General features: G+C 40.1%; 1 protein-coding gene across 4 annotated transcripts in view; it reads right to left on the bottom strand.

The window, feature by feature from the left end:
• QSER1 (glutamine and serine rich 1) overlaps positions 1 to 14,193 on the bottom strand; it is a 77,678-nt gene that overhangs the window by 61,466 nt on the left and 2,019 nt on the right. For 2 of the 4 annotated variants that reach the window (XM_032356762.1, XM_032356761.1), the window contains exon 2: positions 13,856 to 13,957. The exons of 1 other annotated variant lie outside the window; for it this stretch is intronic. The gene's annotated coding sequence lies outside the window, so the exon portion shown is untranslated. The remainder of the gene's footprint in view (positions 1 to 13,855; positions 13,958 to 14,193) is intronic. One more of the 4 variants, XM_032356763.1, reaches the window with a different exon arrangement.

Here is a 14,193-nt window from a genome sequence, read left to right as displayed (position 1 = left end):
TGAGCCACCCAGGCGCCCCTATCTTTTTTTTTAAAGATTTTATTTTTTGGGTGCCTGGGTGGCTCAGTTGGTTAAACAATGGCCTTCGGTTCAGGTCATGATCCTGGAGTCCTGGATCGAATCCCACATCAGGCTCTGGACTGACCTCTCCCCTCTCATGCTCTCTCTTTCTCTCAAATAAATAAAATCTTAAAAAAAATATATTTTATTTATTTACTTATTTGACAGAGAAAAGAGAGGAAGGAACATAAGCAGAAGAGTGGGAGAGGGTGAAGCAGGCTTCCTGCTGAGCAGGGAGGCTGATACAGGGCTGGATCCCAGGCCACCCAGGTACCCCCAAACTTATTATCTTAAAAATTTTTATAAACATGTCTATTAAGTGTGAATAATATTCATACTCACCCCAAAACACACTTTATGAGGATGATGTTAAGATGACCAGCAGGTGCACAACATATCAAGGTTAATTAGCTGATATACCAGATTAGCCTTTAATAGCACATTTCAAACCATCATCTCCTATGTTACATTAGAACACAATTTATAAGTCTTAGAAGCAATTCATCATTAGCATGTTATAAAGGGTCAGACTGAGCCCAAACTTGCTCTTGTTTAAAAAAAAAAAAAAGGAATACAGAGATATTAACCAATGACGAAAAACACCATCTCTGGTTTTGTTTTTTGTATAGCCACAGTTCTACTTATACCCTATCCTTCCAAATTATTCACACTTTTATTTTTGGCATTATTCTACTAGACCCTTTGTGGCTTTGGGCAAATCAAACTTTGTCTATTTATGTGAGAATCCTATTAGTTGCTTTACCAGAGTAATAGTTATTTTCCAGTTTGCTCAATATGAGAAATGTTTTAAATGTTAAGCCATCTAATTTAAGCAGATCCAAGCAAAAGTATTTTAGCTTATCCACATTTTTGTGTTTGTCATGCTTCACTGGGTCAGACAAATCTGGTCTCAAGTTATTTAAATAGGATCAGTGATCACACAGTAAGGAGAATGATGAAGTCATATGAAAATTTCATTATTTTATGCTGAGTTATACCCCATACAAGCCTACAGGCCTATCAACATAGAACAAGCTACATGGTCAGAACCCCCAAGGAACATTTAAACTTAAGGAGGCCAAATTTATTAAACTCTGAACATGAGACAAGTCAAAGCAGAATATATGCCAGCATTAAATATATTCTTTTTTAAAAAGATTAAGTTAGGGGCGCCTGGGTGGCTCAGTGGGTTAAGTCGCTGCCTTGGGCTCAGGTCAGGATCTCGGGGTCCTGGGATCGAGTCCCGCGTAGGGCTCTCTGCTCAGCGGGGTGCCTGCTTCTCTCTCTCTCTCTCTCTCTCTCTCTGTCTGCCTCTCCATCTACTTGTGATCTCTCTCTGTCAAATAAATAAATAAAATTTAAAAAAAAAAAAGATTAAGTTATTTTAGAGAGAGGGAAACTGTGTGTGCACATAAGCTGGAGGAGGGACAGAGGCAGAGAATCTCAAGCAGACTCTCTGCTGAGCGCAAAGCTCAAAGCAGGACCAGATCTCACTACCCATGAGATCATGACCTGAGCCGAGACTTCATGAAGTACCCTGCTTCTCACTAGAAAATATTTCTTCTCCTTTCAAAAGATTACCGACTTCCAAGAGTTGGGTATTTAACTGTCTGAGGCACCCAGGTGCCCCAGAATTAAATAGTCTTTAGTAAATCATTATTTATGTTAGTTATTATATGAGGGATACATGGAAGAAAAAACCCAACTGCTCAAGGTAGACTGTCAAGAGACACCCCAGTTAGTGAAGATGGACCCACAATACACAAGCACAGAGAAATATTTAGTATCAAGGATTGATGAATGCTATGAAGAAACTTCAAGCAGGATATGAGGCTACAGTGATGGGGGAGGGTATATACCCTTTCCGTTGAGGGTACTAAGAACAGACCTTTTTTTTTTAATAATTTTTTTTAAAGATTTTATTTATTTATTTGACAGACAAGCAGGCAGAGAGAGAGAGAGAGAGGGAAGCACGCTCCCTGCTGAGCAGAGAGCCCGATGGTGGGCTCCATCCCAGGACCCTGAGATCATGACATGAGCCAAAGGCAGAGGCTTAAACCACTGAGCCACCCAGGCGCCCCTTAAGGACAGACCTTTCTAACAGTGTGACATTTTGAACTGAATGAAATGACAAGAGAAAGCCATGCAGATTATCAGAGGGATTATCAGCTCCTAGCTGAGGAAACAGCCCAAAGACCCCAAGATAAGAGCGTTCCTACTGTAGCTGTCTAAGGAACAATGAAAAATGTGTGTTTCATTCAGAGATAAAAATCTCAGGGCAAGGGGGAATCTGTGGTCATGTTCTACAAAAAATGAAAGAAAAACAAGCCCATGTCCTCTCATTTACCTCTTCATATTATGCAATATGTCCACACATATTAGCATACGGCTAGCACGCTGGTGAACAAACACTTACTACTGACCAAGCGAAAAGAGTACTGACTGCAATTGCAAAGGCCTAGACTGGCAAGGCCTACCTAGATGGGCCTGAGTAAAAGTTAGGAAGCTGATCGCAGCAGCCAGTCACATGAAGTCATCTAGCACACTGCTAAAATTGAAAACAGCAGTAGCAGCAACAAAGGATAAATATGTAACAAAGAATTAAGATTTTTTTGCTAAGCAAGTTTAGCAAAGGGGTAGGCAATTTTTTAAAAACAAAACTTGTAGTCTCATTTGAATTGGTGGCCCAAAAGCAAAACAAAAACACCCTTATTGAAGTACCCTGCTTCTCACTGTAAAATATTTCTTCTCTTTTCAGAAGATTACCACCTTAAAGTCCTTGTTCACATATCACTAGTTCAATTAGTCTGCCCCCTCAACCCACCTTCAATTCCTCCTTACCCTGTTTTCTTTTTCCCCTATCACCTCCAAATATACTAGATAATTTATAGTTTTATTTACTACTTATCATCTGTCTCATTCCACATACCCCAGTGAAATTACAGGACAGGGATTTTGGTTTTATTCACTGATGTATCCAAAACTCCCGAGTATTTAATATATGAGAGATGCTTGGTAAACACCTTGAAAATTCCCTTACCTTACTGCAACCATTCAATCTGATATAAACTAACCAAACTTCTTCAAAACCTTTATGAAAGAATGTTGTAGGAAAATAATTCTAATTTTTGAAGTAATGAGAAAGTATAACCTAACATACATGTTAACTCCCAACCAAGAGACTAAACATTCTTCTTAAAAGTCTCCCATCACTAATGGCTCTGATTTCTTTTCATTTGTCAACTCTACTCAATTTTAAACTCCCACCCTTCTCAAAAGTTTTCCCTGAGACCCAGAATACCTTGTGATTAAGAGCAACATCTCTGAAGTCATACTTCATGGTTTAAATCCTGCCTCTGCCACTGACTAGCTGTGTGAACTTGAACAAGTTAACTGCTCTTTGCTTTAGTTTCTGTAAAATGGGCTAACAACAGTACGTATCTCACAGACTTGAGAATTAAACGAGGTAACCTAAGAATCAGAACAGTGCCTAGCACATGGTATGTATTCAATAAATGCTAGTCATCACCAACAGCTAACTTCAGTTAGTTGAAAAGGTACTGTTAGTTACCTACTCTTCCTCCTCAGAAACCTTAATCTCTGAGATTCTACTATTGTCTTCTATACAAATGTCTATTCAGACTCCCATATTCACCTTTCTGGTCTTGTCAAATGAGGATAAATACTTTATTTTTAAGCAGAGATAAGAATGTCAAGAAGGCAAGGATGATAAGATAACACCATTAGCATCATATAGAAATGAAAATTACAGGCCTTTACCCCAAACCTACTAATTCAGAAATTCTAGGTGTAGGCCCAGCAACCTATGTTTCAACAAGCCTTACAGGTGATCTGAAGGACTCTTAAATTGGACAACACTGATCTAGGGTATGATCATGTCCGGGAAGGGAATTACCAGACCTGTTTCTGCCTTAGGACATTTGTATGTGCTCTTTACTCAGATCTTACGGAAATGCTAATTTCATAAGCAGAAAATTTTTTTATTTGCTTGCCTGATCTCCTATCCTACCCCAAGAATGGAAGCTGTACAAGAACAGACTTTGTCTTTTTTTCTTTTTTTAAGATTTTTTTAATTTATTTACTTGTCAGAGAGAGAGAGAGAGCGCGCAGGCAGGCAGAGTGGCAGGCAGAAGCAGAGGGAGAAGCAGGCTCCTTGCTGAGCAAGGGGACCAATGCGGGACTCGATCCCAGGACCCTGGGATTATGACCCTTGATTATGACTGCAGAGATTGGTGCCACCATCAGGGACTTGAAGGATGCAAGGACGGTGCTTTCCACGATAGCCTCATTCATCTCTATTTGGCCAATGCAGGAGAGGGGTGGGTCTCAGAAAATGACAGCAGATTACCGTATATTTAACTGAGTAGTGAATCCGATTTTAGCTTCTGTAACCAGATATGGTTTCATTGCTTGAACAAATTATAACACATTCCCTAGTACCTGGTATGCAGCTATGGATCTGGAAAATTCCTTTCTCTCCATACCCACCCATAAGCAGTTTGCTTTCAGCTGGCAAAGACACCAATACACCTTTACTGTCTTACCTCAGGGTCATGTTGACTCTCCACGCCTAATTCACAATTTAGTTCACAAAGATCTTGATCACCCTTCCCTTCCACAAGATATCACACAGGCCTATTACATTGATAAATATTAATGCTGATTAGACATAATGAGCAAGAACTAGCAACTACTCAGACTTATTGGTAGGACATTTGCATATCACAGAGTGGGAAATAAATCAGACTAAAATTCAAGGGCTTTCTACTTCAGTGAAATTCAGTGGTACAGGATATGTTGAGCTATCCTTACTAAGGGGAAGGATAGATAAGTTGTCTCTGGCCTTTGTACAACCAAGAAAGACACATGAGATGTACCTAGCGGGACTTTTTGGGGTTTGGAGGCAACATATTCCCCACTTGGGTGTGTTACTCTGGCCTGTATACCAAGTAACCCGAAAAACTGTTAGTTCTGGGTGACAACAAAGGCTGTATAATAGGTCCTGGCTGCTGTGCCAGCTCTTCTGCCACTGGGGCCATAACGTTAAAAGATCCACCAGTCCTTGAAGTGTCAATGACAGACACGGATGATGTTTAACTACTCTTTTTTTGAAAAACCCACCCTGGGCCTCAATAGAAACTGAATGTTTAACCACGGGCCCCCAAGTTACCACAGGACTCAAAATACCCATCATCAACTGGGTGTTATCTGATCCAACAAACTACAAAGATGGGCATGCACAGTAATACTCCATCATCAAATGGGAGTGGTATATACATGATTGGGCCCAACCTGGCCCTGAAGGTACAAGTTACATTAAGATATGGCCCAGGGGCACCTGGCTAGCTCAGTCCAGACAGCATGCTACTCTTTTTTTTTTTTTTTTAAGATTTTATTTATTTATTTGACAGAGAGAGCTCACAAGCAGGCAGAGAGGCAGGCAGAGAGAGAGAGAGAGGGAAGCAGGCTCCCTGCTGAGCAGAGCCTGATGCGGGGCTCGATTCCAGGACCCTGAGATCATGACCTGAGCCGAAGGCAGCGGCTTAACCACTGAGCCACCCAGGCGCCCCAGCATGCTACTCTTGATCTCAGAGTTGTAGACTCAAGCCCCACGTTGTGTGCAGAGATCACTTAAAACTAAAATCTAAAAAAAAGGTGGCCCAAATGCCTATGGTCCCCATTCATGCTTCACTTTTTTCTCCCAACCTGTACCCTTAAAAGTACCCTTACAACCAGTTGACAGAGGAAGAAAAGACTGGGGCCTGGTTTACAAGTAGTCCCATGAGATCCATAAAGACCACCTAATGTAGATAGCTGTAGCCCCAAAGCCCCTTCCTGGGATATCTTCAAAGGAGAGTGGTAAAGGGAAACCCTCCCAGTGAACAGGACATCAAGCAATGTACCTGGATGTCCATTTTGCTTGAAAAGAGAAATGGCCAGAAGAGCAATTATATACTGATTCATGTGCCACAGCCCATGGTTTGGCTGGATGGCTGGGGGTCTGGCTGGAACATAACTGGAAAATTGGTGACAAAGAAAGGTATGTGGATACATGTCTGAATGGGCAAAAAAACCTAAAGATATTTGTTTTCCATGTGAATGCTTACTCTTACCAAAGTGTGACCTCAGCAGAGGACGGATAGAATGACCTGGTCTGTGGACAACAGAGAGCCTCCTTCCCCAGCTGCCCCTGGGCTAATGAACCAAGTGGCCGTGGTGGCAAAAATGGATGTCATGCAGGGGCTCTGCAACATGCACTACCCCACCCTAAGGCTGACTTGCTTATGGCCACTGCTGAGTACCCAATCTGCCAGCCAGATACCAACACTAAGCCCCTGATTAGGCACCATTTCCCAGGGTGATCAGACAGCTACCTGGTGATAGGCTGGCTACACTGAACAGCTTCCCTTATGGAAGGAGCAACAACTTTGTTCCTACTTGGGATAGTCTGGATATGGACTTCCCTGTTTTCAGTGATTCGGCCAAAACTTTATCATCTGTGGGCCAACACCTGACCCACCATTATGGTATTCCAAAACAGCATTGCTTCTGATCAAGGAATTCACTCCACAGCAACAGAAGTGTAATAGCAGGCCCATTTTTATGGAATTCACTCATCTTACCATGTTCCCCATCAGCCTGAAGCAGCGGCTTGACAGAATGGTGGGATGGCCTTTTGAAGACTTTTTTTTTAGTACCAGGTAGGTGGCAATACCTTGAGGGCTAGGACAAGGTTCTCCAGAAGGTTGTATATGCTCTGAATCAGCATCTGGTTGCCTGGGACTGTTTCTCTTATACCTAGGCTTCATGGGCCTGGGAATCAAGGGGTAGATTGGGACTGTCACTACTCATTAATATCCCTTATGAACCACTAGCCAAATTTCTTCCTGTTCCAGTGACTTTATGGTCTGCTGGCCTAGAGGTCTAAGGTCCAACAGGAGGACTGCTTCATTAGGAGACCAATAATGATTCTACTGGACTCTTAAGTTAGACTGCCATCTGGCTACTTTGAGCTCCTCATGCCACTGAACCAACAGGCAAAGAAGGATGTTACAGTGCTGGATTGGATGAATGATCCTGACTATCAGGGGGAAACTGAAATACTCCACAGTGGAAATGAGGGTGGGTATGTCTGGAATACAGGGCATCCCTTAAGGTGACTCTCAAGTGTTACCACGCCCTGTCATTAAAGCAATGGAAAACCACAATTAAATCCAAGCAGGACTCATAATGGCACAGACCCTTTAGAAGTGAAGTTTGGGTCACACTACCAGGTAAAGAACCACAACCAGCTGTGATACTTGCTGAAGGCCCACAGAATGGGTAGTGGAAGAGGCAGTTATAATACCAGCTATAAGCATGAAACCAGTTAAAGAAACAATGACTGTAATGGTCTTGAGTAATTCCTCCTTATTTTGCTTATTTTTTTTGTATATCTGTTTTATGCAGACATCTGTATATATACAGATATATATTTGTTTTATTTTCTCTCATTTCCTTATTATGTGACATAAGAGGTACCGATTTTCTAACACAGTACTTAAAGTATTGCTAATTTTACATCCTAATATTTAAGTTACGGAGTATCAAGGAGAAGATTAGACATAACAGGACTTAATCCCCTCTCCCGGGGAAAGGATTGACATGTTCTCAATTGTACACAGAGAGTTATATCAGGTTAGAAGAAATTATGAGCTTGTTATCTTCCTTTAGAGATTAAGTACAGTTTAAAGAGATGCCTATAGGTATAGGGGAACCTGGGTAGTGCAGTCAGTTGAGCATCCGACACTTGGTTTCAGCTCAGTTCATGGCATTAGGGTTGTTGAGATCAAGCCCCATGTGGGGTTCCATGCTCAGCAGAGTCTGCTTAAGAGTCTCTCTCCCTCTGCCTTCTCCCTAAAGTAAATAAATCTTAAAAAAAAAAAAAAGATGTCTATAGGTGTAAAGTTGATAAGGGATGGATGTCTCATGATTCATTGTATTGTCACCTTCACTGGCCTCAGGATACCCAAATTAAGCACTGTTTTCGCCTCCTTTTCCCCAAAAGGAATCCACCCCGTTCCCTGCCTCACTGTTTGAGCTGGGACATCTCATTTTCTCCTGCCCTCTAATTTACATCATGGGCTTCCCTTGTTCTCAAGCTTTAGGATTCAGATTGAATTACACAACAGGCTTTCCTGGTCTCCAGACTGCAAAGAGCAGAGCATGGAACTTCTCAGCCTCCATAACTGTGTGAGCCAATTCCTCATAATAAATCATAGATAAATAGATAGATAGATATCATAGTTATCATATATATATATCTCCATCCATCCCCATAAAAAATCATGTATTTCTCTGGAGAACCTTGACTAATACAACCTCCCTCCTGTCTCACCTGATGAATTGCCTCTCATTTGGTGTCCTGTTCTCTCCCTCTGCCAATTCTAATGCATTATGTATTCAACTGCTAAAATAATCTTAATACAACACTATTTTTTTTTTTTTTTTGCTCATATCATCATCATTATCCTTCCCAAAAACCTTTCAAAGCTTCCTATTGAGATGCAGAGGCTACACTCCATGGCATGTCATCAAAGCCCTCTAAAATCTAGCATTAACACACCGTAGTAGAGTGTTACCCTGATGACCTCCCCAGTGAAACACACCTTTGTGCAGTCTCTCCCCCATAACTCTGCACCGGGACCAGGACTGCTCTGACCAGTAGACTGTGGCAAAAGTGAGGCTAAGCCAGTTCAAAGATCAGCCCTTAACTGGTCTAGCAGATTCCATTTCCTCCCTCTTTGTAACACTTGCTTGTGGAAGCTCCCTCTTCATGCTATTCCCTTATTCCACTCCTGCAGCACAGACAGTAATTCAGATCAGTTGTGTGAAGTATACCTGGCAAATGCTTCCATGAACTCCTTGAACTTTGTATAATTTTTTCTTCTAAGTTTCCAAAGCATTTTTGTAACTCTTAAAAAGAAACATAGTAGTACATTTAATTCATTTGCTGAATGTTTAACAGGCTCTTACAATGTGCCAGACATTATTCTAAATGCTGACAATAAAGCTAATATTCTATATGCTAGTCTCTATACTACAGAACATAGATACCATTCTAAACTCTTTTCTGAATTATCTCATTTAATTCTCAAGAATTCTAAAAAGTATCCTCATTTAATACAAGGAACCTCAGGCACAGAGAGAATAAGAAACTTATTTACAATCATACTGCAAGTGGAATCGAAATATAATCCCCCAAATTCTGACTTCAGAGTTTACACTATCAACCCCTACTCTACACTGCCTTCTACAGATGTGAACAAGACAGGATCCCAGTTCTCATGGAACATGCATTCTATGGTGGCAGTGGGAAGAGGAAAGAGTAGTGATAAAGAATACACATAAATCTACAAAATTACTTCAGAAAGTGATAATGCTAGCAAGAAAATAATGCTTTATGATATGATGCACTGATGAGAAGTTACTCTAGATAGGGCAGTCAGAGAAGGTTTTTGTAAGGTTTCCCAGTAATATCTGGGAAAAGACCTGGAGGTCCACAAGAAGAGGCAAAGCAAAGGCCTGTGAAGACAATACCAAATAAAGAGAAGAGCCAGTGCAAAAGTCCTAGGACACACATACTCTCAAACTTAGCATGTTTTAGGAACACACTTTATGTGTGTGCGGCTGAGGGACGGGAGAAGGAGGGGAATGATGAGGTTGGAGAATAAGCCGAGGCTCAGATCATGTAAGGCCTTGTAGGCCATGATAAAGATTTTGGATTTTCCTCTGAGCAACACTGGAAGGTTTTAAGCAGGGTAACGACATTACCTGATTTATATTTTGCAATGTTGACTGGCTGTTGCATATTTAATAAACTCTAGAAGGGCTAAAATAGAAGCAAGGAAAGCAACAGGAGGCAACTGCAATAGTCCATGTGGGAAATTATGGATATGGAGCTCAAACCTGCAGGATTTACTGAGGGGATAAATACTGGACAAAAGAAATGATCACAGATGGCGCCAATCTTTGGGACCGCCCTACTAAGCAAATGGTGGTATTATTTACTGAGGTCAGAGAAGGTTAAAGGTGGACCAGGTGGATTAAGGTGATAATCATATAATATGTTCAAAACATCTATCCAATATCCAACTGGAGAGGAGAGGGAGCAGCTAGGCAGATATAAATGTAAAGAGATCAATTTGAAAGTTGTTTGATATAATTGGCAACTTCAGCTAGGGTGAGTGAGGAGAGAAGGAAAAACCAAAGGACTCCAAGCCCCTGGGCACTCCCACATTTAGAAGCAGAGAGGCAGTCAGCCTTTACCCTGTTACTCCTCTGGATCACAAGTTCTTTGAATGGCAGAACGGTGTCTTTTTCATTCTTTTGGTACTCCACAGAATTTAGCTCAGTAACAGAAACTCAAAGATGCTCAGTAAGTGCTAATGAACAACTACACGTCATTTGGTTTTTCAAGCTTTCACTACAGAAATATAATACTTGAGGATAAGGGGAACCGTGTCTCACATATTATGGGCCCTCAAATATTTGTTTAATGAATGGGGGGAAAAAAAAGTGGACAGGTTTTGCTGGATACATTTTTGTATTCATTGTTCCAGAGAGCACAGCAAGGAAAGGTAGAAAGCAAGCAGCAGCTTAAGTCTTCAAACTATTTTTTTTTTTCTAAAAATTTTGTTTATTTGAGAGACAGTGAGCAAGGCAGAGAGCACAAGCAGAGGGAGTGGAAGAGTTCGGAGAAGCAGGCTTCACGCTGAGCAGAGAACCCAATGTGGGGCTTGATCCCAGGATCCTGGGATTATGACCTGAGCCAAAAGCAGACCCTTAACCAACTGACTGAGCCACACAGGAGACTCATCTTCACATTTCTAATATCCATACCACTGCATAAAACAATACGGGGCAGAGGGTGGAAGGCAGTGGGGTTCTGACATGAGACACCTTAAGATGTCAGGGTAAGAGGTGGGGAAAGGGTGAGTTACCGAGGTGGAGGTTAACGAAAGTTTTAAGGTAGGCAGGGACTTAGAACAGCCCAACTATGGGAAGAATTAATTGAGGGAAGGAAAGAAAAGGTTCAAGATTATTTAGTTTGGAGCCTACTGCAGTGAAAAACCATGATGGCTTGGGTCAGGGTGGAGCAGTAGAAGCAAAGAAGTAGACAATTTCAAGATATACTTAAGAGATAAAAAAGCAGTAAGGCTTGGTGACTGAGCGAGCACACACAACTCCCAAGTTCTGACCTGAGCAACTAGATGGGCAGAAGTGTGACTTACTGAGGCAGGCTTCCCTAGACAGGCAGAGGTGGAGCAGGTGTGGAGAGCATGAGCTCATCACTAAATGGCCGTTATATTCCCAAGTAAAATCTCAGAGAGGTATGTAATTAGGTGATCAGAACATGTTTAGGCCTTAGACATATACATAGGCATCTCCAGAGATGACATTTAAAATCATAGGCATGGATGTAATTTTCCTTAGGAGAAAGCACAAGAAATTCTATCAATTCAAATCACTGGAAAAAATGAAAATATGTAGAGATCAGAAGAGTAAGAACTATTGAAGAACAGGGAAAAGCAGTGAGCCAGGAAGGTACAATGAAAACCAGCAAAGTACACTGCTATGGAAGTGAAAGAAAGCACATTTCCATCGGGAAAAAATAGTCAAAATGACAAGAATATTGAAATAAGGATACTGATGACACCTGGTCAGCCATGAAAGCTCATTTAACCTATAACATAGATTGTATTTTCAGACTATTTTACTATGAAATAGTGCAGTGCAGTAATTAAATCTGTAGGCTCCAGATCTACAACATCCAGGTTTAAACCCTGGTTCCACTACTTACTAGCTAAATGGCTCTAAATATACTATACTTGATTATACTTGTAATTAGTATATACTTAATGTCTCTGTGCCTTAGTTTCCTCATTCATAAAAAGGAAGCAAAAATAATACCTACCTCAAAGAATTGTTAATATTAAGTGTGTGTGCGTGCGTGTGCATATACTCATCAATTAAAATAGTGGCTAGCACAAATTAGTTCAGTAAATGATAGCTTTTATTACTCACAACACTGCTTTTATGGGAAAATATTTTCTGAACAAAAGAAGTTTGTTTGAAATAACCTTTCACTAATTTGAGACTGTCTCTATTCCCCATAAATTGTGATCTTACAAGGTCTTTTTCCAAAAGCCTTGAGGGAAACTAGACTTAAAACTCACTCAAAAAAGCCTTAATGTAGTAGCTGACCAGTTTGTTTTTGTTTTTCTTTTAAGAGAGAGAATGCACCTGGGTTGGGGGCGATGGGCAGAGGGAGAGAATCTTAAACAGGCTACTCGCCCAGTTGGAGCCCGACTCAGGGCTCCATCTCATGATTCTGAGTTCATGACCTAAGCTGAAATCAGGAGTTGGAGGCTTAACTGACTCAATCACCCAGGCGCCCCAGTAGTTGACCAGTTTTAGAGAAGCTACTAATTTTTTTGTTGTTTTCTGGAGGGCTACCTATCTCACTCATTACACATTCATACCATGGTCAGAAAGAACTTATCTATTAGGAAATTTGAAAAACTGGCATGGAAAAAATGGACTATTTCAAGTGACAAAGTTACAAAAACAGATAAAAATCTACTTCAAATAAAGTATTATTTAGTCACTTTTTGGTGTCTAGTCAAATACATCAAATACAAACACATCTATCATCACTATGATGAAACAGCCTCTCGATGCTCTGTGCAAGATATAAATAACAGGTAGAGAAAAGGAAGATCTGCAGCTTCCTGACGATCATCTTATTTCCAAAAGTATGCAAAGGTATTAATAGTATCTCAGACAGCCCCATCAAAAGTATTTCCAGCTGCATGGTGATAGGCAAAGATATGCCCATTCAGTCCCTAAAATTAACTGAGAAGAACACAAATAAATGGAGATTTATAAGACCAATTTTTATCCCTGAATTTCCTGTTGATTTAAAGAGTACTATTTCAGAAAACTCTGTACACCCTATGGTAAGATGCTGGGAGTTTCCCCTTAGCTCTTAATTTTTTAATTGTTAATACAACAGAAATACCTAATACCTGATGGAGCTGAAATACCAAAAAAGTATTAATTTCAAAGTAATGAGAAATTGTTTGTCATGTTCTTTCCCCATCAACTAATGAAAATACTCCATTTCAGGACCAAGCAAAGACACAAAGTAGGGACATGTCAGTAACAACAGAATGTCATTACCATCTGTTAGCTTCTGAATAGGTTACTGGAAACAAGGTGACAGACAGGCTAATTCTTTATGGATAAGTATCCATATCACATCATCACAACTAGTACTCATTTGCACCTTCAAGAAGAAACTGCCACAAAGGGGAACAAAAACATTCAACTGATATATGAATTATGAAAAAGCTTTCTAAAATGTTATAAAAATATGAATGGGCTTCTAAAAATGCAGAATACTTAAAGATTTACAGGCCATATTTCAGATTCAGTATTTTCTATACAACTGAAATGAAAGAGGACATTTCACAATTTGAAGAATAAAATGAGGTACAGTTAAGAAGTGTGTGTAGCCCTGTACAGATGGCCTGATCCTAACACAAGATGTTAACAAAGCAAGTTGGTGGGGGAGGGGGAAAGCCTGCATTTTCGATGCTAAAATTTAGTTAACTCCACCCCCAAAATACATATTTTTAAAGGGGGGGGCTTAGCATTTAAGAATCAATAACTTCCAAAAAACAGAAAATAAACCTCTTTTAGATTACGTGTTCCAAATGAATCTACTTACTGTTTTCAAATGTGTTTGGGAAGTCATTCTTTGTTACTTTGATAAATAACATTTGGAAAATATGACAAGCAGATTTTAGTTTCTTGCCTCAGAAGTATTCTGCTAAAAGAAATAACAGAAATAACTAAGTAGAATTTGTTCCATTTACCTAATAAAATACTTTTTATTTAAAACATTGAAAGTGCTGCACAAATACCTATCATTATCGTTCACTAAAGAGAAAGCAATTTTAATTTGTAAATTATCGCACTCAATGCAAAAGCTACTTGAAAAACAAATCAGCACCAAAAAAAAAATTAATAATGGGAAAAGTGCCAAACATCTTTCATAAAACTCCT

Source organism: Mustela erminea, chromosome 9, assembly GCF_009829155.1.
Source record: "Mustela erminea isolate mMusErm1 chromosome 9, mMusErm1.Pri, whole genome shotgun sequence".
Lineage (NCBI taxonomy): Eukaryota > Metazoa > Chordata > Mammalia > Carnivora > Mustelidae > Mustela > Mustela erminea.
This window is presented reverse-complemented; position numbering and strand designations above follow the sequence as displayed.